Source organism: Triturus cristatus, chromosome 4_1 (assembly GCF_964204655.1).
Source record: "Triturus cristatus chromosome 4_1, aTriCri1.1, whole genome shotgun sequence".
In the NCBI taxonomy this organism is placed as follows: Eukaryota; Metazoa; Chordata; class Amphibia; order Caudata; family Salamandridae; genus Triturus; species Triturus cristatus.
Genome location: NC_140585.1, coordinates 53,193,325 through 53,218,434, shown reverse-complemented (window position 1 = coordinate 53,218,434; position 25,110 = coordinate 53,193,325). Strand labels below are relative to the sequence as shown.

The 25,110-nt window shown below is 46.6% G+C and overlaps 1 protein-coding gene across 7 annotated transcripts in view; it reads left to right on the top strand.

The window, feature by feature from the left end:
* Window positions 1-25,110, top strand: part of LOC146839456 (mitochondrial coenzyme A diphosphatase NUDT8-like) — a 249,060-nt gene that overhangs the window by 178,933 nt on the left and 45,017 nt on the right. The window lies entirely within an intron of this gene.

Sequence of the window (25,110 nt, the reverse complement as noted above, 5' to 3'; positions counted from 1 at the left end):
AAAAGATATGTGATTACGAAGTAGGCCATAGAGACAACACATACAAACAAAATACACCATAATAGAGTGTGACGCTTACGTGCACTGCATGCACAAATGCTGTTTATCACATCAAAGCCTACGCTACTGACTTTGCCAGTGCTGGGAAGAAAGCAGTAAAACATATTGTTTTTCTGGATAGAATGTCTGTAGTAGGTACAGAATTTGATGTGTCAAGCCACATGCTGATTTCAAATCTAAAATAGCCCATATTCAATAGAATCACTTCCTGGAAGGTGGAATGGTATATCAAATAGTCAACAACATGAGGTTAGAGGGCGCACTCCTTAGGATGGAGCCAATACATATTTTATACAATTGCCAACAATATTTGCTGCAGACAGCTGTGCAGTCAAAACAGTCCTAATAAATGTAGACATGTAGTACTACAGTTCATAGGTAAAATCATATTTTCTTACTATACAATAGCATTTTGTCTGTACCAAACCCTTACTTACTAACATAACTAAACACTTTTCTTTATTTCTGACAACTGAACAGCATGTTCAGTGTTTCCCTGTTTTCAAGAAATATGTCTTATTTTATTCCAAACTGCATCAAAATAAATATGAAATATTTTAAAAACCCATAACTAGTATCATGTCAACTATAGTCAAATGAAGCTTCCTGACAGGAAGGAGACCCTATTGTAATGACTGCCAATGTCACTTTAATTGGATTGCTGCCCCTTTTCCAGTAGTTTGGTGAGCTATGGGAGGCCATTAGAGGGTCTGAAGGTCTATGTTCTCAGTTTGGATCAGCGTTGCTTTTCCTCAACACTTGCCTCACTTATCTTTATTTTGAGGGTCTGACAGAGGATCTTGATTAAATGGTGCATTTATAACGTTGAATCAAAAAAATGCCTAGACATACATGAAGGGATCAGGAAGATGATTGGGTACTTGGTCATCTACACAATTTGATAGGGTTTGATTTCAGCTGCCACTTTCCTGATAAGACACAGGTATTTGTGTGAAAACAAGCCATTTGTATGGTTTGCCATAGTTGGCTGTGAGTGTGTGAGAAGCTTGACGTAGGCAACACTATTGTTAATGATGTCAGCACTAATGTAAGAGAAGCATTTGGAAGATTCCTCACAACTAAATTCAAGAAACTGGACTTCTTTATGTTCCATGGATTAGCCATTTAGTATACAAACATGCTTTCTCTGTGCTAATTTTGGCTTAGTCATCAACTCTTTTGTTACAGGATGCGGTTTTCACACTGTTAAGGTGCGAGTTTTGCTGATGTGTTTGAGCAGACCATGAGCTTTTTCGAAGGGGTCTTTCCACCGTGTTCCATCAGCAGCCCTCACAAATTTCCCTCTAACTGTTAACTGAAGCGTTAGACCACTGCAACCAATTCGTGGTTGATGTTAGCCTACTGCGAAATTGGTCAAGTGTCTTCTTGTGTGCCTTCAAACAAACATAGAACAATCCTTTACAAACTGAGCGCTTTAAATCATTAATTAGAAGCCTGTAGGAGGCCCTGGGGTACAAAGAGGCGGACACCACGTTTACTTTATGGGTGTTAATTTTTTACACTCTCGGAGCACCGGGAACGGCGTGTGCTCGCCCCTCCTCTCTGCAAACAACTGGCCAACATGGCCGCCTGCGCTCCCAGCATTCTCTGCCGTGACGCGGCAGGAACACTAGAGCGCTACTCTATATATCTCCCTTCTTTATTGACACTGCAACAAACAATGAACCAAACTCTACAGTGTCCAACAATAGTTCTTGCTTTAGGCGGTTATGTTTTCATGTCGAACTCTCGATACGTATTTGGCAGTACCACTGTCCTGCCGGTGCGGGTATATCTCACCGGCGTGCATGCCCCGGTGTCTCTGTCACTACTGGGTAGGGCACGGGTTGGTGTCTCTTGTGTTTGGCTTCCCTTTGCCATAGTGCTCGCTCCTTGGTCCTCCCCTTGCACCCGTGTACCTTTGTCTTCTGCATTCTTTGGTGCACTGGTGGTGTTCGTCTCTTCCGTGTAGGTGCTCCTCGTGTCGCTACCGGTTGCTTCTATTTCCGTAGTGGGTTCTCTCCCCTCCAGGTTCTCGTCATCTTCTCTTTCCTGTTGTGAGTCTCCTATCCTAGTCCAATTCAACACCTTGTTGCACCTTGACATTCTGTCCTGAGACCATACCTTCCCATCGCTTAATCGGGCTGATCTTGGGTATACTTCACGTACTTGCAGCGGTGTGCTATACTTGCTGTCGCCCTTCCTTTTCAGCTGGGCCAACTTCACTCTGACCCATTCTCCCTTTTCCAGTGACGCCTCCTTGACATTGTGTTGCTTGTTGTAGTGGTCTGTGTAGATCTTTTGTGCCCTTTCTAGATTGCTACACACTACCGCTGGGGACCATTTACTCTGTACCGTTCGTCGTTTCCATGCTACATTGTCTCTTGTAAAGGGGTCCCGTCCTCTCAGTATTTTGAATGGACTATATCCAGTCTTAGTGGGAGTGATCTGGTACGCCCATACCGTACTTTTAAGTTCAGCTTCCCAATTCTTCCCGGCATTGATCGCTGCCTGTACTGACCCCATGATCACCCTGTTAAATCTTTCTGCTAGGCCATTCCCGGCTGGATGATATACCGGGGTGTGCTTGATAAGTATTCCGTTCCGCTCCATGAATGTGTTCCATTTATCTGACGTAAATTGAGGCCCATTATCACAGGTTATGACTCTTGGTATTCCTTCTCTCAGGAACGTGGCCGTGAGAAATGTCAATACAGCGTCAGTGTCCACATTTTCGCACACCTCTACTTCCGGCCACTTTGAGTACCTGTCTACCAGTACAATTGCATATTTGGGTATACTGTGTTCATCTAAAATGGGACCTAAGATGTCCACTGCCAACACTTCCCATGGATTTATTGGATGGGCACATTTCCCCAAAGGAGGAAGCAGAGTGGTCTGCATCTTGTCTGCATTGCTGCACAGGACACAATCCCTGACGTGCTTCTCCACTTGATTGTCTAGAGCCGGCCACCAGTATGCTTGCTTGGCTCTCTGCTTAGTTTTCACTATGCTTAGATGTCCTTCATGCAGTATAGAGAGTAGTTGCTTTATCAATTGACTTGGAGGAACTACTTTGTCTCCTCGCAGTATGAATACATTGTTGTCCCCAACTGACAGTTCCTCTCGAACTTCATAGGATTTGCGGTGTTCTGCCCCCAAATGTTTCTTCTCTGGCCATCCCGCAATTATGAACCGTTTAAGTGTTGTGAGACTCGCGTTGTTGTCATATGCCTCTCTCCACTCCTGAGCGCTTATGACAGCTTCCTGGTCATCTGTAAAGGCTATGGTGTATTCATCCTCGCCCGTTGGTTTTGGTGCATCCTCCATCACCGCAGCTCTGCTGAGGTAATCCGCCACCTTGTTCTTGGAGCCCGGGATATACTCTACATCGTACACATAGTCCAGCAACCTCAGTGTCATTTTTGCTATGTGAGGCGTGGCACTCGCATGTCCGCTAGATGTGAGCACCTTTACAAGTGGCTAGTGATCCGTCCTGAGTAGGAACCTGGAGCCCCAAAGGAATTGGCGGAATCTTTCCTTTACCCAGATTGCCGCCAGCATCTCCTTTTCAATTACACTGAACTTTTCTTTGCTCGGGCTTAAGGATCGGGATGCGAAGCTGACTGTTGACATCTCACCCTCCTCGGACCTTTGCATAAGAACTGCCCCCAACCATCTGTCACTCGCATCTGTGGTGAGGATGGACAGAGCATGTTGGTCAAATCCATGTAGAGGCACTGTTTCACAGATGTCCTCCTTAATTTGTTGAAATTCTTCTTGGGACGCCTCCGACCATGCAATGGCCGTCTTTTACTTCAGCAGCTGGCACAGGTTATGCGTTTTGGTGGCAAAGTGAGGTACAAATTTTCTATAAAATTCCGCCATTCCGAGGAAAGAACGGACGTCATCCTTGCTTCTGGGCGTAGGAGCGTCCTTTATAGCCTTGGCATTCGCTTGTTTGGATGTGACTCCTTTGTCGCCAATCTCATGGCCCAGGTACGTGACTAATGTCACTCCGAACTTGCACTTGTCCCACTCCGCTGTGAGACCATTCCGCTCCAGAATGTGCAGGACTTTGGTCAGCTTAGCATCATGGTCCGATTTGGTTCTCCCCATGACCAGGATATTGTCTTGGAAGTATTGCATTCCTTTCGTGCCCTTGAAGAGTTTATGCATCAACTTTTGGAATACCGCTGCCCTGGAGGCTAAGCCGAATGGCATTCGCCGGAACCGGTAGCACCCAAACGGCCTGATGAACGAGGTTAATTTCTTGCACATAGGGTGTAGTGCTATTTGGTGGTACGCCGTGGTCAAGTCTGTTGTGGAGAACCATTTGATGCCTTTCGTCAGGGCCAACATTTCATTTATCCGGGGCAGCGGGAACGACTATTATGTTCTTGTTGAGCTCCCTCAGGTCTATGCATAGGCGTACCTTCCCATTGGGTTTCCGGGCTACAACCAGGGGAGCCAGCCATTCCGCGCTCTCTATTGGTTCAATCACTCCATTGTCCTCCAGGCGTTGCAGTTCTTGTTGCACTGCGTCCCTACAGTTGAATGGTATGTTCCGCACTTTGTGGCTCACTGGCTGGGCCCCCTCCTTGAGGCATATCTTGTGAGTGAACTTTGTCAACTTGCCGATGGTGCCTCCAAAGACCGTTGGGAAACTTGTCTGCCACATGTTGGCTTCGTCCATTCGTGCGTGATCCGTCATCAGCACTTGCGTTATGCCTCCTGGGTTTAGTTGGATCCCTAATTCACCTTGATCTACCCACCCTAGCACTGAGGGTCCCTTCTCCGCCACATATAGCTTTCCTTCGGTGGTGCGTCCTTTGAATTCAAACTGTAGTGGGCAATACCCCACCATGGGAATGGGTTCTCCTGTGAAGGTGACCGGACGGATATCCGGAGGAAGAAGGTGTGTCTCTATGATCTTTGCAAAGTCTCTGTCCCAAATGCTGCGTTGTATGATGGTGTAGGGGGACCCTGAGTCGGCAACCATGGAGACTTGGATCCCGCCTTTGGAAAGCTCACACAGCGGTTTGCGCGTCCTGACGCCCTTTATGCCCAGGACCTGGTCATCGATACACAGCACACAGTCATCATCTTCTTCGCCCCCTCCTTTCTCGATCTCTGAGTCTTGTGCCACGTACTTGACTGACGTCCTCTGGGGTTTGCGCCTTCAGACTTTCTCAAAGTGCCCCATTATTCCACAGTATAAGCATTTGGCTCTGAAGGCAGACCATCGTTTGTCGTTGGCAGCATGTGCCCAGCTTCCGCACCTGTAGCAGCTTTTTTTGTTCTCTCCTTGGGGTCTCTGGTTCGTGACCGTTCTTGTGACATGTTTCTGGGGCTGTCTTGGTCCTCCCGGTGCTAGCTGCCTTCGCTTTTGGGTACTGGCTTCTGTTACCTTGCTTACTGTGGCTCTGCTGGCACTGTCCTTTTTAGCGGCCTCCGCACACCTCTTCGAGAGTTCCGCTTTTTTGACCATCGCCACTATCTCTTTGAGCGGTGCATCGCCACTGACCCACAACTTCTCTTGTATAGATGTGTTTACTGTGTGCATGATGATTTGGTCCTGTATGAGGTCATCATGGAGTCCTCCAAACTTACATCTGGTCGCCAACCTCTTCAGCGCTGCTACGTAGTCATCCACTGACTCCCCCGCATTCTGTTTCCGTTGAAAGAAGTTGAAGCGATCGATCACAGTGCACACCACTGGTTGATAGTGGCTGTCTAGGTCTTCTATGGCCTGTTGGAATACATCGTCGTCATCCGCGGGCCTTGTCTTTTTTACTAGGTTCATGTACACCCTGATGCCTTCTGGGCTTAAATTGTGTAGCAGAATCTTCTTTTTCCGCTTACTCGGAAAGACCTCATCCCCTTCATCCTCCAGCACCGACAGATAGTTCAGGAAGTTTTCTTTCCAGTCTTCCCATTTCATGGCCAGTTCGCCTGGTTTCGGCAGGAAGGGAACCGGATTCGTGAGGGAGAAGGTTTGGGTGCACATGGCCTCTCGCCGTCTCTGTGGCTCTTCATCCGTCCTGGGCGGGGGGCTACCTAGCTCGCGCGAACTTGTAGCCCGCGCCGGAAGCGCGAGGTTCTCTCCCCCCTGGGCTTGTCCTTGGTGCGCCAGGGTCGGTTCACCTCCGAGGCCTGACGTACTTCCAGCAGCTAGCACGTGTGGCGTGCAGCGTGTTGCGTGTGGCCCCTGGGGCTGTTCTGGGAATGTTCTAGGGTGGACATTCTTATTTCATCAGTGCACTTCTCAGCGCTGCCTCTGGTGCTTGAAACTGAATCCCGCCGCCTTGGAGCGTATGCCAATGATGAGGCACTTGTCTCGGCCTCTCTGTGCCCACCTGGTGGGTTCTTTTGTCTCTGCCGCACGCTGTCCTGCTCTGTGCCACATGCGTGTACCCGCTCCGGGGAGATGCACAGCTGCTCTCCCGGGGCAGTAGCTGTTTGTTGCTGGGGCGGGGCTGGCCGCTCGAGGGTATATCTGAAAAGCTCCGTGGGACCACCCCCAGCCCTCACACTTTAGCACGTGCTCCTGCCTTGTTGCCTTCTGGCGCCTCCCTCTGCACCCTGTCGGGAAGGGGCACTGCTGCACTCACTGTTTCTCTGTCGCCGTCTGTGCTCAGTGCAGAGTGGGTGCACCGCCTCTCCTCGTCCCCCAGGCATCGCCGGTCCGCCGCTTGCCCGCGTAGTCTGCCTTCCGATCCTTGAAGGGTGGGACTCCTGCAGCCGCTCCGATGCTGCGCTCCGATATTCTAGCTCCCGCAGTCCACGCGTCGAGTGCGCGTCGCGTAGCGGGGCCAGACGCCTCGTCGCCAATTCGTAGGAGGCCCTGGGGTACAAAGAGGCGGACACCACGTTTACTTTATGGGTGTTTATTTGTTACAGTCTCGGAGCACCGGGGACTGCGTGCGCTCGCCCCTCGGCTCTGCAAACAACTTGCCAACATGGCAGCCTGCGCTCCCAGCATTCTCTGCCGTGACGCGACAGGAACACTAGAGCGCTACTCTACAAAGCCGGATCGAAGAAACGTTAAATAACAATACCATGTTAGGGAAGATGACAGAAAACAAACAGGGCCGAGTTGTGTCAACAGCAGGTGCGGGCAATCTATCTACGCCCTTTCACCAGTATGCTTGCTTGGCTCTCTGCTTAGTTTTCACTATGCTTAGATGTCCTTCATGCAGTATAGAGAGTAGTTGCTTTATCAATTGACTTGGAGGAACTACTTTGTCTCCTCGCAGTATGAATACATTGTTGTCCCCAACTGACAGTTCCTCTCGAACTTCATAGGATTTGCGGTGTTCTGCCCCCAAACCCGACACTGAGAAAGGTTCATTTAGTGCTGCGTAAAACAAACCGTCCCTCCTCGAGAGTCTGCTTGCTAGGAATATGAAAACGAACATTTATTTTTACGTCAACCACACACCAGAGATGCCTTGGAAAATCATTTGTGCCGATCTTGGGCAGCAGTAAGAAGCAACTAAGGAAAGAGTGCCATGCCATCTAATCACAGGCCTAACTCGGGTCTTTTTTTGCAGAAGCAGCGTCAAGAATAGGCTGTTCGGCGCATTTCAAAGACTTTACTGAATAATCAAGCTTTACTTTATGAGGGCAGAGACATCCAGCGTTCTTATTGGTGGAGGATAAATGGCTCTTGCGCTGCAGTCTCTCCACACATAGTCTTAATTTCCCAATCACCATAGCAACATATCTCTGCACTTTGAACACTGTAAAGTACCCCTGGGGAAGAAAAAAAAAAGTATTTGCAGATTAATTTAGCAAAAAAAAGACAAGCACTACCTTGTATCTACTAAAATTTGCTGTTGTCCAGGAGCGGCACTGACAAACCCGACTGGCCATGTGAATTAGAAAAATCAATCATATGTATTGAAGAAAAAAAAATTTTGTTCCTCCTTCGAGGACTTTTGGAACGTGAGCAAAATTTTCAGAACTGATATCAAGGTAATCACGCAGAGTTTTTTCAATTCAGCAGTACAACACCACATAAAAAAAGACCAATCATTTATTATTTCCTTTCCGCGTGTTAACCCAAAGGGAAACACCAGTGATTTGTAACACGCCTGTAGAGCTTTGACTTCTGTCAAAAAGAGCGTGAGATGCTGAGTTGTTTTTTTTCAATAAAAATTGTTTAAAAAAATAAAAAAGCGTGAGAAAGAAAACCACCTGGGATTTCCCCAGGTGTACATTACACTATAAAGAAGCGTCTCGAGAAGGCAAGCGCTTGTTTTTCATAATAAAAAACACTGAAAGATTACATGGCAAATATGAGGACAGTTAACAAAGGCCCTTGTTAGGCTTTCTCTGAACGTAACCTGTATCTTAAGGTTAACTTACCAAAAGGTTGTACGGGTGAATATCAGTTTCAAATAATTTCACCTGGTGGCGAGGTGATCGCTAAAATTATGGAGTCATCAATTGCAGTCAGAAAGCATGCACGGCAACATTCTCCAGCAGGCAAGTGGGAGATGTAAAAAAGAAAAATGAACAATCCCGCGAGTGATGCGCGCGCGCCACAGCGAGACGTGCTTTTATTTATCGCGCCTGTGTCTGGGCACGATAATTGAAACCACATGGCCTATTGTTGTCTATTACGCGCACCAAGCGCGTAATAGACACCAATAGGCCGTGGGCGGAGCAACGCGCCCCCCTTTGGCCAATTGTGTGCAGTCTTTTATAAAAAGACGCACGAAAAGGCCAATGGGGTAGCACAAAAGGAATCGCACATGCACGAGCATGTGCGATTCCAGGGTCCATTTCTGAGCCCCGGACAAAAGGACTCTCGCCTGCGTGAGCACTGCTGCGAGACCTAAAAAGACTACGCAAACAATTAAAAAGGGTATTAAAAGAAAAAGAAATATCATTGAAAGCATTAGCTGCGATTCTGGGCCTGCCATCCTCAATGAGTCAGTCAATATTTCCAGGACCTCTTTATTATCGAGCCCTCCCACAGATTCAAAACTAAGTGCTTGTGAAAAAACCCTTCATATTCACAGATATTGTCCCTGGACCTTGAATCAAGGGAATAACTAGTATAGTGGCTCAAGAATGCATAGGCATGGAACGGGAGGGCAATTTTCGGAGAGGAAACCGAACTGATAATAGAATCAGATGCGAGTTTGGGAGGATGAGGAACAAGATGTGGGAACTCTTCCACAGGGGGTAGCTGGTCAACCCAGGAAAAAAAAAACCACAACAATTGCTCAGAACTGTTAGTGGGTTCCTTTGCAGTACGCAGTTGTACACAAGGAATGATGAAACGCTGTGTAATGCTACGCATGGACAATGTATCAGCAGTGAGGTATGTTACCAAGATGGGGGGACCACTTTCCAAGGACCTGGCAGATTTAGCAAAGGACTTTTGGGGCTATTGCCTGAGCAAAGGGATTTCAGCTGTAGCAGAACACATTCCTGGATTAAACAATGAGGTAGCAGATTGGTTCTGTCGGAACTTCAAGGACTCCAGGAATTGGAGACTGAACAGAGAGATATTCCTCACTATCCAACAGAAATGGGGTCCATTCAGGATGGATCTGTTTGCAGATAGATTGAACATACAACTAACACACTTTTTCAGCAGGAAACCAGACCCCCAAGCTTCTGGAGTAGATGCTTTCCTGCGGAATTGGAAAGGCCAAACGCCATATGCCTTTCCGCCGTTTGCCATGCTACCAAGAGATCTACTGCAAACACGCAGTAGGTCATAAGCCTGGTTCCCGATAATGCTAGAAATGACAATAGACTTCCCTTTACTAATACCGAATTTCAAGAGCCACGGGGAGAAACTCATTCTCTAATGGAAGAAGGTTCTCTCACACTGATAGCATGGAGGATTTCAGGAGATAGTGGGAAATCCCTTTCGGCAGATGCTTTTAGACTCATATCAGAGGCGTGGGCATCTGGGACAAGGAAAGCATATCGACTGGCTTGGAATAAATTGGTTCGTTAGTATCTTCGATGGAGTTTCAATACTGTTTTAGCTGATGTAATACAAATAATTGATTACTTAAAAGAGTTATTTGGATCAGGTTTATCCTACAAGACAGTAAACGTCAATAGGTTAGCCATCTCAGCTACCTACCGGCCAAAGTGTGTTTACAAGGAAAATAATGGGAAGCAAGAGACTCCTAAAACCACTCTCAGCGAAATATAGCTCATTGTGGTATGTTGAACTGGTGTTACAAGTACTTGAGAACTGGGGTGATTATCACTCCTTGTCTCTAAAACAACTTTCCTACAAACTGATGTCTGGTATCCTTTAGACGTTCCTCAGATGTAAGAAACTTAGATGTTACCAGTAAAGCATACCAACCAGAAGGGGCCTGTTTCTTTATTAAAAGAAGAACCAAGACGTTATCATCAACTATATTCTATCCTTACTTCCAAGGAAGCCCAATACTGTGTGTGGTTCAATGCTTAATAGAATATGAAAAAAGCACAGAAAATGTGAGAAACGGTGTTGCACAACTGCTAATTTCCTACAAATGGCCTCATAGAGCCGTTTCTCCCCCCACCATAGCAAGATGGGTGAAAGATGTGATGAAAGAGGCTGGTGTGGATGTTTCTAAATTTGGAGCGCATTCACTCAGGGGTGCATCGGCCTCTAAAGCTTTCTTTTTGGGAGGCAGATTACAAGATATTTTGTGAAAAGCAGATTGGTTGAATGAAAACATGTTTAGAAGCTGTTATTTTAAACCAATGTCTAATGAAATCGGTAATGTGTTGGATTCACTTTGAGCTTGCATAATATTAGCCTCCGTGTCATGTCATAAAATGTAGATTTTGCACAGTCTGATGGGCAGAAAACCTGGAGTTTATTGAAGACACGGAGGCCAAGATTATCCCACCACATATATCCACCTGGGTAAATTAACATCATGTTTTTTATGCTTTCTTTCCGACTAATAAGGATTGGATTCCTATTTATGACATGTTCTTCAAGAAGCATTCAATTTTGAAATATAATTGGACATTTGAGTTTATCTGGTTTGAATGCAGGAAGAAGGAAGGAAGCGACAGTTTGTCGCTATCCTATATACATGATTCCATTGTTGCTTTTGTGAGCTGGCAATAAAAGGAGATTGCATAATCTTAGCCTCCGTGTCTTTAATAAAATCCAGATTTTCTGCCGATCAGGCTGTGAAAAATCTACAATTTTCAGCAAGAATCATATTTTTAAAAACGTGGAGTGATTTTTATAGATGGCTTTCTCCTCTTCCTTGTATAGAGTCCCAATTTCCTTGCCAAGTTCCAGCAATTTATCTTTTGATATTTGAGCTTAGAGGTGTATTAGGATTGTGCAGTGGTTTTACAGTGAGTGGAACTGGTGGTGGGAGGGGTTAGGATATCTCGGGCGGTATTCAGCCAAGCGTGGTAATTGTCTACTGATGACTGTAATGACGGTAATAGGAGGCAGTTCGAGAAGATAGTCTGTGAGATTGGTTGAGGTCACATTGTGCCAGGGTCTTATCCTTCCTGCTTGTGAATTTGATGTTGAGAGATGCACTGAGATGGTCACATGAATCTCAAATCTCACTGCAAAGTGGTCAGACCATGCTAAATTAATAGATTTGAGGAATTTGAGAGCCGGAAAATCAGAAAAAATCCTGTCTAAAGTGTGACCAGCGGTGTGGGACGCAGGCCTCGAAAAATTCACTCGCCCACTCACTATGGCGAGCCAGATTTATTCAGAACGGGCTATTTTAGGGCCTTTTGCCCTTTCTATTGAGCAATCAAAATGCCTATACATTTTGTTATCTTGTCACATTTGCTCGGCTTTCAGAGACAGAGGTCAAAAGTCAGTTTGACTTTCTACATTTACTTTTCTTTCTGTGACTGAAGTTAGAGGATTTTGTAAAGTTTGACATTGGCATTGAGACCTGTTCAAGGGTCATTTACATTACAGTTAGGTCGAGTAGATTTTTCAAGTCTAGACCTGCAGGTCTAGTAGCATTTTTATGATTTTTCGGGCCCTGTGACGGACCAAGGACCACTTGTGTGAGACTAAATTGGTCATATTGGAGCTGAACTGGACAGAGCAGAATGACACGCTGCTACTAGGGAATTGCCGGTCATTGCTCTTTTTTATCTTTGTATTATTTTAATTTGGCGGAATGTATAAAAGTGTAAAGGGACTTTGAATTTGCACTTGGGTTTTTAAACTTACGTCATATGGTTACTAAAACTACGAGAATCCAGTTCCTTCACCTCATATACTCCTTTGCATATCGCAAGTTATCCTATTCCTGTGCACTGCTAGAATGGGCATTTTCCTTGCGTGCAAGCTCTAGTGGTTAACTGGGCACCAGTATTAAATGGGCCTCCTGCCACCGACGCTCCGCTGGCATGCCTAAGACACGCCAAGGGTAAGCTTGTCTGCGCCCGTCCGGGCCCGGGTCGCGACCAGCGCCAGCCATGCTGTCCGCCCACAAACAGATACCGCATTGTCATCCTCATTTTTAAGATCATTAAAAAGTACCTCCCAGCACTGTTATATCAGCCTCTCAGCCAGGAAAACTAAAGGGCCCCCTAACATGCAGCTCTTGCAAATCTATAAAACCTCGTTATCTGATAGAGACTTCTAGCTGCAGATTCCTTACCATTGAATTTCCCAGGCATCAGGCTTGATCCGGAAACTTTTGCTGAGCAATACCCCTTGTGCATGCCGTCAGATGGCTCCATTTGGCTCCACGTGACGTCACCTATACAGGCACCAACCAGGTGTGCGGACGTTCGTTCTTTTCTTTCAGCGCCAGTTATGCGCAGATCCGGGAAGACCTACCCCTCTTTTGCTTTTTTGCACTTTTTTTTCCTCAACTTTTGTCGAATTTGGAATTTTTTCCATCTTTGTGTGCGAGGGATGTCTTCGAGGGAGACATGTTTCAAGCCGTGCGGTGCCTCTCACCGCATGATGTCGGTTACCGACTCCCACCTCGTCTGTCTCTGGTGTCTCGAGCGTGACCACGACTCGAAGTCGTGCTCTGACTGTTGGGCCATGGCTCCATAGGCCTTGAGGGAGCGGACACTGAAGCTCCTTGGGGCCCGGTAGTCGACACCATCGATCAAGACTTCGCGGAGGTGCAGGTCCCGATCGAGGAAGAGGAGGTCGCAGGACTGCTCCCGGAGCCCCAAGTCCTCTTCGTCCCACTCAATGAAGAGGCATAAGAAGAAGAAGAAGTCCATGCGGACTTCATCTTCACCTCGGCTGTCGTCCGTCGACAAGAGAGGTAAGGAGCACTGATGCTCTAGGCACGGTTCCACAGAGCCAGAGCCTAGGTCGACTTTGCACCTCCCTCCCTTTCCGGAAGCTGAAGCGCCCTTGCTCAAGTAAAGTTTTACGAGGTCATGCGCCGCGTATTTGAGCGGGCCAACACTGCTGTTGAGCCCTCGGGCCCCGTGGTGTAGGAAGGGACCCCATCAGGCTGGATGCCGGCACCGGTGTGGCCTTGTGGATCCGATCCCAGATCCGGGTCAATGCTGGTTGTGCCAACTTGACCTTCCCCGACGTCGGACTTGACCCGGGTGCATGCGGTTTCACCGGTGCTCAGCTGTGGTGCCAGCCCCATCCTCCTCCCTGATGACACGGAGCTGGAACGGTGTTGCTCGAAGCCGATTCCGATGCCGACTTACACCCAAGGTTCTGTGTTGTCGCCTGAGCATTTTTAGGATGTGCTAGGCTCAGGGGAATAATGGGAGGGACACGAAAACAACGGGAGAGGAAGGGAACACAACACGACTACTCCCCTCAAGGGAAAATCTCAGAAAACAACAGAGTACGTGTGGTTTGGGCACAACCTCTTAGGGTCGTAGGAGCACGAGTCTGCTGACTCAAAACAACACTTTATGTTATTTAAGGAAAACTAAGCCATAGAAGGTTTAGTAGAAAGCCCTCACTCAACAACCTGGCTGGTGACATGCTTCATCATCAGGCTCCACTGGGTATGGCCGAATGCCATCCCAGTGTGCTACAACGCCAGGTTACTGCGGAGCGGGGTTCGTGTGAGGTGACAGTGAATTTAAAAAAATCCCAATTGAGTCAAAAAAGTAGTTTATTTGTTTTGCTAATTGGAAAGGTTAAAACAAAGAGTGAGGGTCAAAAATTAGAAGACCGGGTTCACTCTGTGGCGGTCAACATGTTTCTGCCTCGGTGTATGGTATACAGGCTTTCGTCAGGACCAGAGTGGGGTTGCAAAGTCCCGGCGGTATGAGCGCGCTAAGGCTCACCCTGCCGAGGACTGTGAGTGTAAAAAATTTAAATTGGTGAGTATCCGCCAGCAATTATGGTGGTGGAGAGGAACGAGTTTATTCTTATAATTGACAGACAAACAACAGAAGACAAAACAAAACAAAGATTGTAAGTATTGATGTCCAAGCTTAAAATAAGTCGCTGCTGGGTCAGTCAAGCAGCAAATCAGGTGCTCATTCGGTGAAGTGCCATTAGATTGTACCACTGGTGCACTAATTGTGAGATCGGTGCACCTAAAAAGTACCAGGACTCAGGTGTCAGGCAAGTAAAGTGAAACTTGTCCTGAATAGCGTGTCTAGTTGGATATATCGAGACACACGTGACAGCTGTACAACGTGCTAAACAATATCTAGCATATGGGTGAGGGGGGCGAAGAAACGTTCCCCTGTGAGGGTCATGGAAAGGGTCCTTACTTAGAAATAAAATCAATTACAACAACCTGGTCTTACTCGGAGGCATATCGATATGAAGACTCACGGATCCCGGGAGAAGGGTGGGAGCGTATGGCACACCCTGGAATAGAAAGGAGATGAAAGAAAGTTGAAGTACCAAGTGTGCGATGTCTCACTGGGGAGCGCTTACCGTGAAACTGGTAGGAAAGGGGACGGGGTTCTACTCACGCCCTCGTGGCTCGGCACCCGTTTGGTACCTAGGGAACGCCTCTGGGGAAGGGTTATCGGTGTTACAAAGAAACTTTATTGTTTTCTGAGAATAATGGGAGGGGTCATTGCACCCTCTGGAACACCAAGAAGACTCTGCGGGGCAGTTGGACTGGTATGGGGAACATGCGGTGGCCTGTGGTCTGGATACTTCTCCAGATACTGGCATGCTCTCTCCACCTACAGTGGCTCAGGAGGAGGGTGCATCCTATGCCATGGTGGTAAAGAGGGCAGCTGAAGTCCTTGGACTAGAACTACCCTCAATGCAGGCCAGGCTAATCTCCTGACTGAGGTGCTTCAACCTGGGGCTTCCACTTCCGCACCCCTTTTGCCCTTTAATGAGGCACTTACAGAAGTCCTTCTAGGCACGTGGACCAAGCCTAGCACAGGACGTTTGCATGCCGCCATTGCCCAGCACCTGGTGATCCTAAGCTCCTCAGCCAACACCCCACCCCGGAAAGTTTGGTGGTGCAGGCCTCTACTTCCCAGGGCACATTCTCTTCCGCTCCTCTGGATAGGGAATACAAGAGGTTGGATGTATTGGGAAGAAATTGTTTTCTTCCTCCAGCCTGGCATTGTGATCGGTGAATACAGCATGCTAATTGGGCCGTTTCTCCCACTCCCTTTTGGAGATGGTTGTGTAAGTGCTGCCACAAGTCTCGGAGGAGTCCCGGGCTGTGCTCTTCCAACCAGTCAAGGATGGGAGGAATGCAGTTCAAATTCACCATTCGGTGTGGCCTAGATACGACAGATTCGCTGGGTAGATCAATTTCAATGACAGTGGCCTTGAGCCACCACAACTGGCTTAGGACAACTGGCTTCTCAGGCGATATCCAGGAAAATCTGATGGACTTGCCCATGGATGGAACCTGTCTTTTTGGGGAAAAGGCAGACTCTACCCTGGACAGGTTCAAGGACTCTTGAGCTTTGGCCAGATCATTGGGCCTTTCCTCTACTCCTCGTGGCCAGTCTTCCTTTCATTCGCATCAACCCTGTCCCAGTCACTGTCCTGCACAGACTTCACAAACCGTGCAGGGACGTGGACAGGGTGCATTCCGATCCAGGAATGGAGGCCAGAAGTCGTCGCCACCCTGCCCCGGGAGTCACAGCCTCCAAGCACTTCTAGGCTGATTCTGCAAGACCACACTACCCCATTTGGTTGGAGAATTTGTCATCATCTCCCCCACTGGAGATCCATAACATCGGACAAGTGGGTCTTGCAGATCGTCCAGGAGGGCTATTCTCTGACTTTCCTTTCTTTTCCTCCTCTCGTTCTGCCAAATCAGTTACAGCTCTCTTGGCCAAGGGAGCTATAGAAAGCGTCCCGGTTTCAGTGGTAGGCAGTGGTTGTTATTCCCTCTACTTTCTGATTTCGAAAGAAGGGTACGGCCCATTTGAGATCTTTGGACCGTCAATCTCTTCCTCAAGAAGAAGAAGTTCAAGATGCTCCCTCTGGCTCGGGTCTTGTCTGCTCTGAACCAGGAAGACTGGATGGTAGTGTTGGACCTACAGGATCCGTATTGTACAATAAATGCACACGGTAGTGGTGGTCAAAGCAGTAGCACATCAATTCTAAGAATAATAAATATGAAAATAGTTGACAGTAATAAATCGACAGTGTTTGTGTCCCTCAAGGTAACAAATATAACACCCCACTACCCAAGATGTCACCTAACGGATGTTCCGCCAAATTCCCTTATTGTACTTGCAAACAGAAAAGATTGTACCTCAGCACTCTCAAAGTTAAAATTTCTAATTTTTTGTGGCAGTAAGCCTGAATGATAGATCCAATACTTAATGTGACGACTCACAGGAAACACTAGTCTGGAAGTCTAAATTCAACAAAGATCTTGTAGTGAGGGCTGTGATTTTCTTAATGTGAGTTTCTTACTGATCGCAGACAAACAGTGGTTCAAGAACCCTTCCTGTCGACGGAAAAAAATCATCTCTGGGGTACCACCGGTCTCCTCTCTTAGCCCTGCTTTGTTCAACATGTATATGGCCCCCTCATTAAGCTGATTTCCTCTTTTGGCATCAAAACTACATCCTATGCAGACGACACACAGCTTATCCTAGAACTGGACAAAGCATCCATAGGCTCGGAGTTAAATTTCAAACATTGTCTATCTGAGGTAATCCAGCGGATGCATCCATCAACCTCGAACCAAACCGAGATCATGCTCCTGGGTAAGACTAACTCTTCAACCCAATGACTTGGCGGCCAGATTCTGGACCGCCGCCAAACACAGTCACACGGTCACTGTAGAAAAAATCTAGGTGTACAATTCTGTGGTTCCCTATCCTGTAAGCCGCAAGCTCTTGCAGGAGGAAGCACATGCCTCAACCTGATAAAATCATTACAAATGTTTTTCTGATTATCTCCTGCCGCAAGAAAGACACTAGCTGTTCAATAATTACATCCAGACTGGACTATTGCAACAGTCTCTATGCAGGCACAAGCAAAGAAACTTCAAAAACTGCAGGTCGTGCATCGTGCTGCCGCCAGGCTCGCGCTGAATCTACCATGTCATTCCTCCGCCTCGGCTGCCCTCAATACACTCATTGGCTCCCCATACAGAAGAGCATTTTATTTAAAATCCTTTTGCTCTCCTTCAGAGCATACAGATTAATAGGTCCGAAATATTTTGCCTCTAGATTTCCTCCCCATACCCGTACCCCGAGATCCCCCTCAGCTAAGCTTCTTCAACCGCCTACGTTTCGGTGTAAGACCAAAGGCGGTAAATCCTTTGCAGGTTTGTGAACATAGGCTTGGAATCAACTCCCTAAACAGATGAGATGTATTGACTCTGACCCCTGTTTAAGAAAAGCTCAAAGCTTGGATCTTTTCAACCACTGATTCAATGCGCAGGCACTCTGTGATAGGGTCAGCATCCCTTCAATCCCCAGTGTCTCCAAACCTTGCTCTCACCCGCACAGCGCCAAGATGCTCCCAAGGGAGTGAAAGTCTCGCTTTACAAATAGGATGTTCATTCATTCATATTATCTATAGAAAGGGCAGCATTCTGTTCTGATGTGTTTTCTGGGCGATAATTAAAGTTACCAAGAACTGTAAATGTTCTGCGTTTAGTCTACATTCGAGACAGGAGCCCATAAGCTCATAGGAATTATTTTTTGTGGAAGGGGGGCCATAAATAAGAATGCCATGATAGCAGACCGACTACAGAAAGAGAGAGAGATGATAGACAGAAAAGAGAAGGCAAGAGAGAGAGGATAGCAGACAGACTAGAGAGGGCAAGGGAGAGAGAGATGCTAGCAAACAGACAAGAGAGGGCAAGAGAGAGAGATTATAGCAGACTGAAAAGAGAGGGCAAGGGAGAGAGAGATGATAGCACATAGACAAGAGAGGGCAAGAGAGAGAGATTATAGCAGACTGAAAAGAGAGGGCAAGGGAGAGAGAGAGATGATAGCACATAGACAAGAGAGGGTAAGAGAGCGAGGAGCTAGCAGACACACAAGAAAGAGAAAGAGATGATAGCAGAGAAAAAAGAGAGGGCAAGAGAGAGACGATAGCAGACAGACACGAGAGGGCAAAAGAGAGAGAGAGATGATAGCAGACAGACTAGAGAGGGCAAGGGAGAGAGAGAGATGATAGAAAACAGACTAGAGACATCAAGAGAGAGAGATGCTAGTAAACAGACAAGAGAGGGCAAGAGAGAGCGATGAGAGCAAACAGGCAAGAAAGGGCAAGAGAGAGAGTGATGATTGCAGACTGAAAAGAGAGGGCAAGGGAGAGAGAGATGATAGCACATAGACAAGAGAGGGTAAGAGAGCGAGGAGCTAGCAGACACACAAGAAAGGGAAAGAGATAATAGCTGAGAAAAAAGAGAGGGCAAGAGAGAGACGATAGCAGACAGACACGAGAGGGCAAGAGAGAGAGAAAGATGATAGCAGACAGACTAGAGAGGGCAAGGGAGAGCGAGAGATGATAGCAGACAGACAACATAGGGCAAGGGAGAGCGAGAGATGATAGCAGACAGACAACATAGGGCAAGATAGAGAGAGAGAGATGATAGCAGACAGACAACATAGGGCAAGATAGAGAGAGAGAGATGATAGCAGACAGACTAGAGAGGGCAAGAGAGAGAGAGCGATGGTAGCAAACAGACAAGAGAGGGCAAAAGAGAGAGCGATGATCGCAAACAGACAAGAGAGGGCAAGAGAGAGAGAGAGATGATAGCAGATAGACAAGAGAGGGTAAGAGTGAGGAGCTAGCAGATAGACAAGAAAGGGAAAGAGAAAGAGATGATAGCAGAGAAAAAAGAGAGGGCAAGAGAGAGACGATAGCAGACAGACAAGAGAGGGCAAGAGAGAGAGAGAGAGATGCTGATAGCAGATAGACAAGAGAGGGTAAGAGAGAGATGATAGAAGATAGACAGGAGAGGGCAAGGGAGAGAGAACATATCAGACAGACAAGACTGGGCAAGAGAGAGAGAGGATAACAGACAGACTAGAGAGGGCAAGAGACATAATCTACCAGACAGAAAAAAGAGGGCAAGATAGAGTGAGAGAGAGATGATACAGACAGATAAGAGAGAGCAGGAGAGAGAGAGAGAGATGATAGCATACGGACAAGAGAAGGCAAGAGAGAGAGATGATAGCAGACAGGCAAGAGAGAGATGATAGCAGACAGCCAAGAGAGGGCAAGAGAGAGAGAGAGAGAGAGAGAGAGAGATGATAGCATACAGACAAGAGAGGGCAGGAGAGAGGCTTATGAAAGCAGACAGACTAGAGAGGACAAGAGAGAGATATTATAGCAGACAGACACGAGAGGGAAAGAGAGAGAGAGATGATAGCAGACAGACAAGAGAGGGCAAGAGAGAGAGGATAGCAGACAGACTAGAGAGGGCAAGGGAGAGAGATGATAGAAGACAGACAAGAGGGCAAGAGAGAGCGATGATAGCAGGCAGACAAGAGAGGGCAAGAGAGAGAGATGATAGCATACAGACAAGAGAGGGCAAGAGAGAGATGATAGCAGGCAGACACGAGAGGGCAAGAGAGAGATGATAACAGGCAGACAAGAGAGGGCAAGAGAGAGATGATAGCAGGCAGACAAGAGAGGGCAAGAGAGAGAGATGATAGCATACAGACAAGAGAGGGCAAGAGAGAGATGATAGCATACAGACAAGAGAGGGCAAGAGAGAGATGATAACAGGCAGACAAGAGAGGGCAAGAGAGAGAGATGATAGCATACAGACAAGAGAGGGCAAGAGAGAGATGATAGCATACAGACAAGAGAAGGCAGGAGAGAGGCTTATGAAAGCACACAGACAAGAGAGGGCAAAAGAGAGAGATGATAGCAGACAGACAAGAGGGCGAGAGAGAGAGATGATAGCAGACAGACAAGAGAAGGCAGGAGAGAGGCTTATGAAAGCACACAGACAAGAGAGGGCAAAAGAGAGAGATGATAGCAGACAGACAAGAGGGCGAGAGAGAGAGATGATAGCAGACAGACTAGAGAGGACAAGAGAGAGAGATGATAACAGACAGACAAGAGAGGGCAAGAGACAGAGAGAGATGATAGCAGACAGACAAGAGAGTGCAAGAGAATGAGATGATAGCAGACAGATATGAGATGGCAGGAGAGTGAGAGGCTATCAGACAGACAAGAGAGGGCAAGAGAGAGAGATGCTTGCAGACAGACAAGAGAGAGCAATAGAGAGAGAGAGAGAGAGAGAGAGATACTAGCAGACAGACTAGAGAGGACAAGAGAGAGATGATAGAGGACGGACAGACAAGAGGGCGAGAGAGAGAGCGATGATAGCAGACAGACAAGAGAGGGCAAGAGAGAGAGGGAGAGAGACGATAACAGACGGACAAGAGAGCGCAAGAGAGAGCTAGAAAGAGAGAGAGAGAGACACACAATAGCAGGCAGACAAGTGGGCGTAAGATAGAGAGAGAGAGAGATGCTAGCAGACAGACAAGAGAGGGCAAGAGAAAGAGAGATGATAGCAGACAGACTAGAGAGGACAAGAGAGAGAGATGCTAGCAAACAGACAAGAGAGGGCAAGAGAGAGAGATTATAGCAGACTGAAAAGAGAGGGCAAGGGAGAGAGAGATGCTAGCAGACATACAAGAGAGGGCAAGAGAGAGAGATGATAGCAGACATACAAGAGAGGACAAGAGAGAGAGATGCTAGCAGACAGACAAGAGAGAGCAAGAGAGAGAGAGAAAGATGATTGCACACAGACCAGAGAGGGCAAGAGAGAGAGAAATATGATAGCAGACAGAAAAGAGAGGACAAGAGAGAGATGATAGCAGACAGGCAACAGAGGGCAAGATAGAGAGAGAGAGATTCTGTTCGCAGACAGATAAGAGGGCAATAGAGAGAGGGGTGACAGCATGCAGACACGAGAGTGCAAGAGAGAAGGAAATGATAGCAGACAGACAAGGCAGCATAAGAGAGAGAGATGCTGATAGCAGTCAGAGAAGAGAGGGCAGGAGAGAGAGAGATAGATTCTGATAGGAGACAGACAAGAGGGAGAAATAGAGAGCGAGAGATGATAGCAGACAGGCTAGAGGGGGCAAGAGAGAGAGATGATAGCAGACAGACAAGCGGGCGAGAGACAGAGACAATAGCAGACAGACAAGAGAGGGCAGGAGAAGGAGAGGATAGCAGACAGACAAGAGAGAGAGAGATGATAGCAGACAAACACGAGAGGGCAAGAGAGGGAGAGGATAGGAGACAGACACAAGAGGGAAAGAAAACATTGGAACCAGACACGAGAGAGCCGGAGAGAGAGATGATAGCAGACAGACAAGAGAGGGCAAGGAAGAGAGATGATAGTAGACAGACAAGAGAGGGCAAGAGAGAGAGAGAGATGCTGATAGCAGATAGAAAAGAGAAGGCAAGGTAGAGAGAGATGATAACAAACAGACAAGAGAGGGCAAGAGACAGAGAGAGATGATAGCAGACAGACAAGAGAGGGCAAGGAAGAGAGATGATAGTAGACAGACAAGAGAGGGCAAGAGAGAGGGAGAGAGATGCTGATAGCAGATAGACTAGGGAGGACACGAGAGAGAAATGATGACAGACAGATAAGAGAGAGAAGGAGAGGGAGAGGGTAGCAGACAGACAAGAGAGAGAGAGATGATAGTAGACAAACACGAGAGGGAAGAGAGAGAGATGATAACAAACAGACAAGAGAGGGCAAGAGAGAGGGAGAGAGATGCTGATAGCAGATAGACTAGGGAGGACACGAGAGAGAAATGATGACAGACAGATAAGAGAGAGAAGGAGAGGGAGAGGGTAGCAGACAGACAAGAGAGAGAGAGATGATAGTAGACAAACACGAGAGGGAAGAGAGAGAGATGATAGTAGACAGACAAGAGGGTGAGAGTGAGAGATAGATGATAACAGGCAGACACAAGAGGGCAAGAGAGGCGAATAATAACAGACAGACAAGAAGGCGAGAAAGAGATGACAATAGACAGATAAGAGATGGCGAGAGAGGGAGATGATGATTTGAGAAGAATAATAGAAAGAGGGAGCTCGGGAGAGAGAAAAGATATTAGCACACAGAGGGCAGGAATTTAAAGATGATAGCAGACAGACAACAACATGAAAGGGGGAATAAAGCAGACAGAAAGAGTGAGATGATATACAGACAACAGAAATAGAGAGAGATTAAAGCAGACAAGTGAGATGTGACCATACAAGTCGAAAGGACAAAGACCAGTAGCCATTTAGTTCCTGAAGTAAGCGCGCGCCAAAATACTGCATTATGCATAAGGCTCCCTGTTTTCCGTTTCTACAGATTTTTACAGATAAATACAGACAGAAAACAATGTGTTTTCTGTCTGCATTTATTTTTAAAAGTGTATAAATACCAAAAATTGTGCTTCTTTTAATTGGCTCTCCGTGCTGATATGGAAAGGTACAGTTTTACAGCATCATTTATACGCAAAACACAAAATAGATATTAATAAATGCAGATAAGATGGCCCAAAAATAAATATTAATAAATACGGAGGAAAGTGTTAAAATAATAAATACCATAAAACCGGGAGCCCTAATTATGCATTGACGACACATTAGCACATGTCTGGCGTCCCTCAGGATAGTGCTGCGATTTGGGTGGGCTAGATTTCAGGCACGGGCGGCTGCGACAATCCATTGAAAGGCTCCTCTGCCAAACCGAGACTTAGAGCAGTTGAAATGCTAAAACTGGACCCATTCGTTCTGTGCCTGAGCTCTGGTCTAGTTGTCATTGTTGATTCTACCTACCCAGAGCTGTTGCCGAACTGACAACAACAAACCAGGACAGTTTGCGCAGTGTACCTAGACCTAGGACAGAATGTTGTAAGATATGATAATGTGTGTACGGAGATATTTATGTGTGTGCAGGCCCTTTGAGAGTACACTATCTCATACTGACGTGGAAGCAAATGTGTGCTAAAAGTCATCGTTAAAAAGGATGTCAACTTAAGATTCAAAATAGAAATGTTTGTGCACAGGACCTACTATCCTCACGATACGGCATTCTTAGAGTTAGTCTATGGCAATGGTAGAGGTCAGTCTTTCACAGTTTCTCTTACTCTGAGACATTCTTAGAGTTAGTCTCTGGCTCGGGTAGGGATTCACTCCTTGTTTTTTTACTCTGAGACATTCTTAAAGTAAGACTCTGGCACAGGTAGGGGTTCAGTCTCTCAGAGTTTCATTTACTCTTAGACATTGTTAGAGGTAGTCTCTGGCACAGGTAGGGGTTCAGTCTCTCACAGTTTCATTTACTCTTAGACATTGTTAGAGGTAGTCTCTGGCACAGGTAGGGGTTCAGTCTCTCACAGTTTTTTTTTACTCGTTTTCATCCCGAGTTAATCTCTGGCACAGGTAGGGGTTCAGTCTCTCACAATTTCATTTACTCTTAAACATTCTTACAGTTAGTCTCTGGCACTGGTAGGGGTTCAGTCTCTCAGTTGACTTTACTCTTGCACATTCTTAGAGTTAGTGTCTGGCACAGTTAGAGGTTCAGTCTCTCTCAGTTTCTTTTACTCTGAGACATTGTTTGAGGTTGTCTCTGGCTCATGTAGGGATAAGTCTCTCACAGTTTTATTTACTCTTAGACATTGTTAGAGGTAGTCTCTGACTCAGGTAGGGTTCAGTCTCTCAGTTTACTTTTTTGCTAGTCATTCCTACATTTAATCTCTGGCACCAGTAGGGTTTCAGTCTCTCACAATTCCTTTTACTCTTAGATAGTCTTAGAGTTAGACTCTGGCACAGGTAGCGGTTCAGTCTCTTACAGTTCCATTTACTCTTTGACTTCTTAGAGTTAGTCTCTGGCACAAGTAGGAGTTTAGTTCTCACAGTTCCTTTAGCTCTTAGACATTCTTATAAGTTAGTCTCTGGCACCAGTAGGGTTCAGTCTCTCATAGTACCTATTACTATGAGATATTCTTGAGTTAATCTCTGGCTCAGGTAGGGTCTCAGTCTCTTTCAGTTTCTTTTACTCTTAGTCATTCTTAGAGTTGGACTCTGACAGACGTAGGCTTCAGTCTCTCACAGTTTTTTTTAACTCATAGACATTCTTGAGTAAATCTCTGGCACAGGTAGCGGTTCAGTATCTCAGTTCATTCTACTCTTAGATATTCCTATAGTTAATCTCTGGCACAGGTAGACGTTCAGTCTCTCAGTTCATTCTACTCTTAGACATTCTTTGAGTTAGTCTCTGGCACAGGTAAGGACTCAGTCTCTCACAATTGATTTCATTATTATTTGTCATACTTAGGGATTGTTCTCTCACAGGTAAGTAGCAGCTTGGTCTCCCTAAATGTATTTCTGTTTTCTGTGCCATACACAGAGTTTGTCTCTGGCACATGCAAGTCTTTATTTTCTTAGTTTCCTTTATCCCCCCTCCCCTTTCTTTGAGTTAGTCTCTGCCACAGCTCAGGATTTAGTCTACAGGCTTCCTGTATTTTTACTTACAGTTAGTCTCTGGCACAGCTAAGGGTTTAGTCTCTCATTTTCGTTTATTCTTTGTCATATCTAGAGTTATCCTGGCATAGGTAAGGGTTCAGTCACACACACAGTTTAGATTCCCTGCTATAAGTTCGTTTTAGCCTCTTGCAGAGGTTGGGGATGAGTCCCTCTCTCAG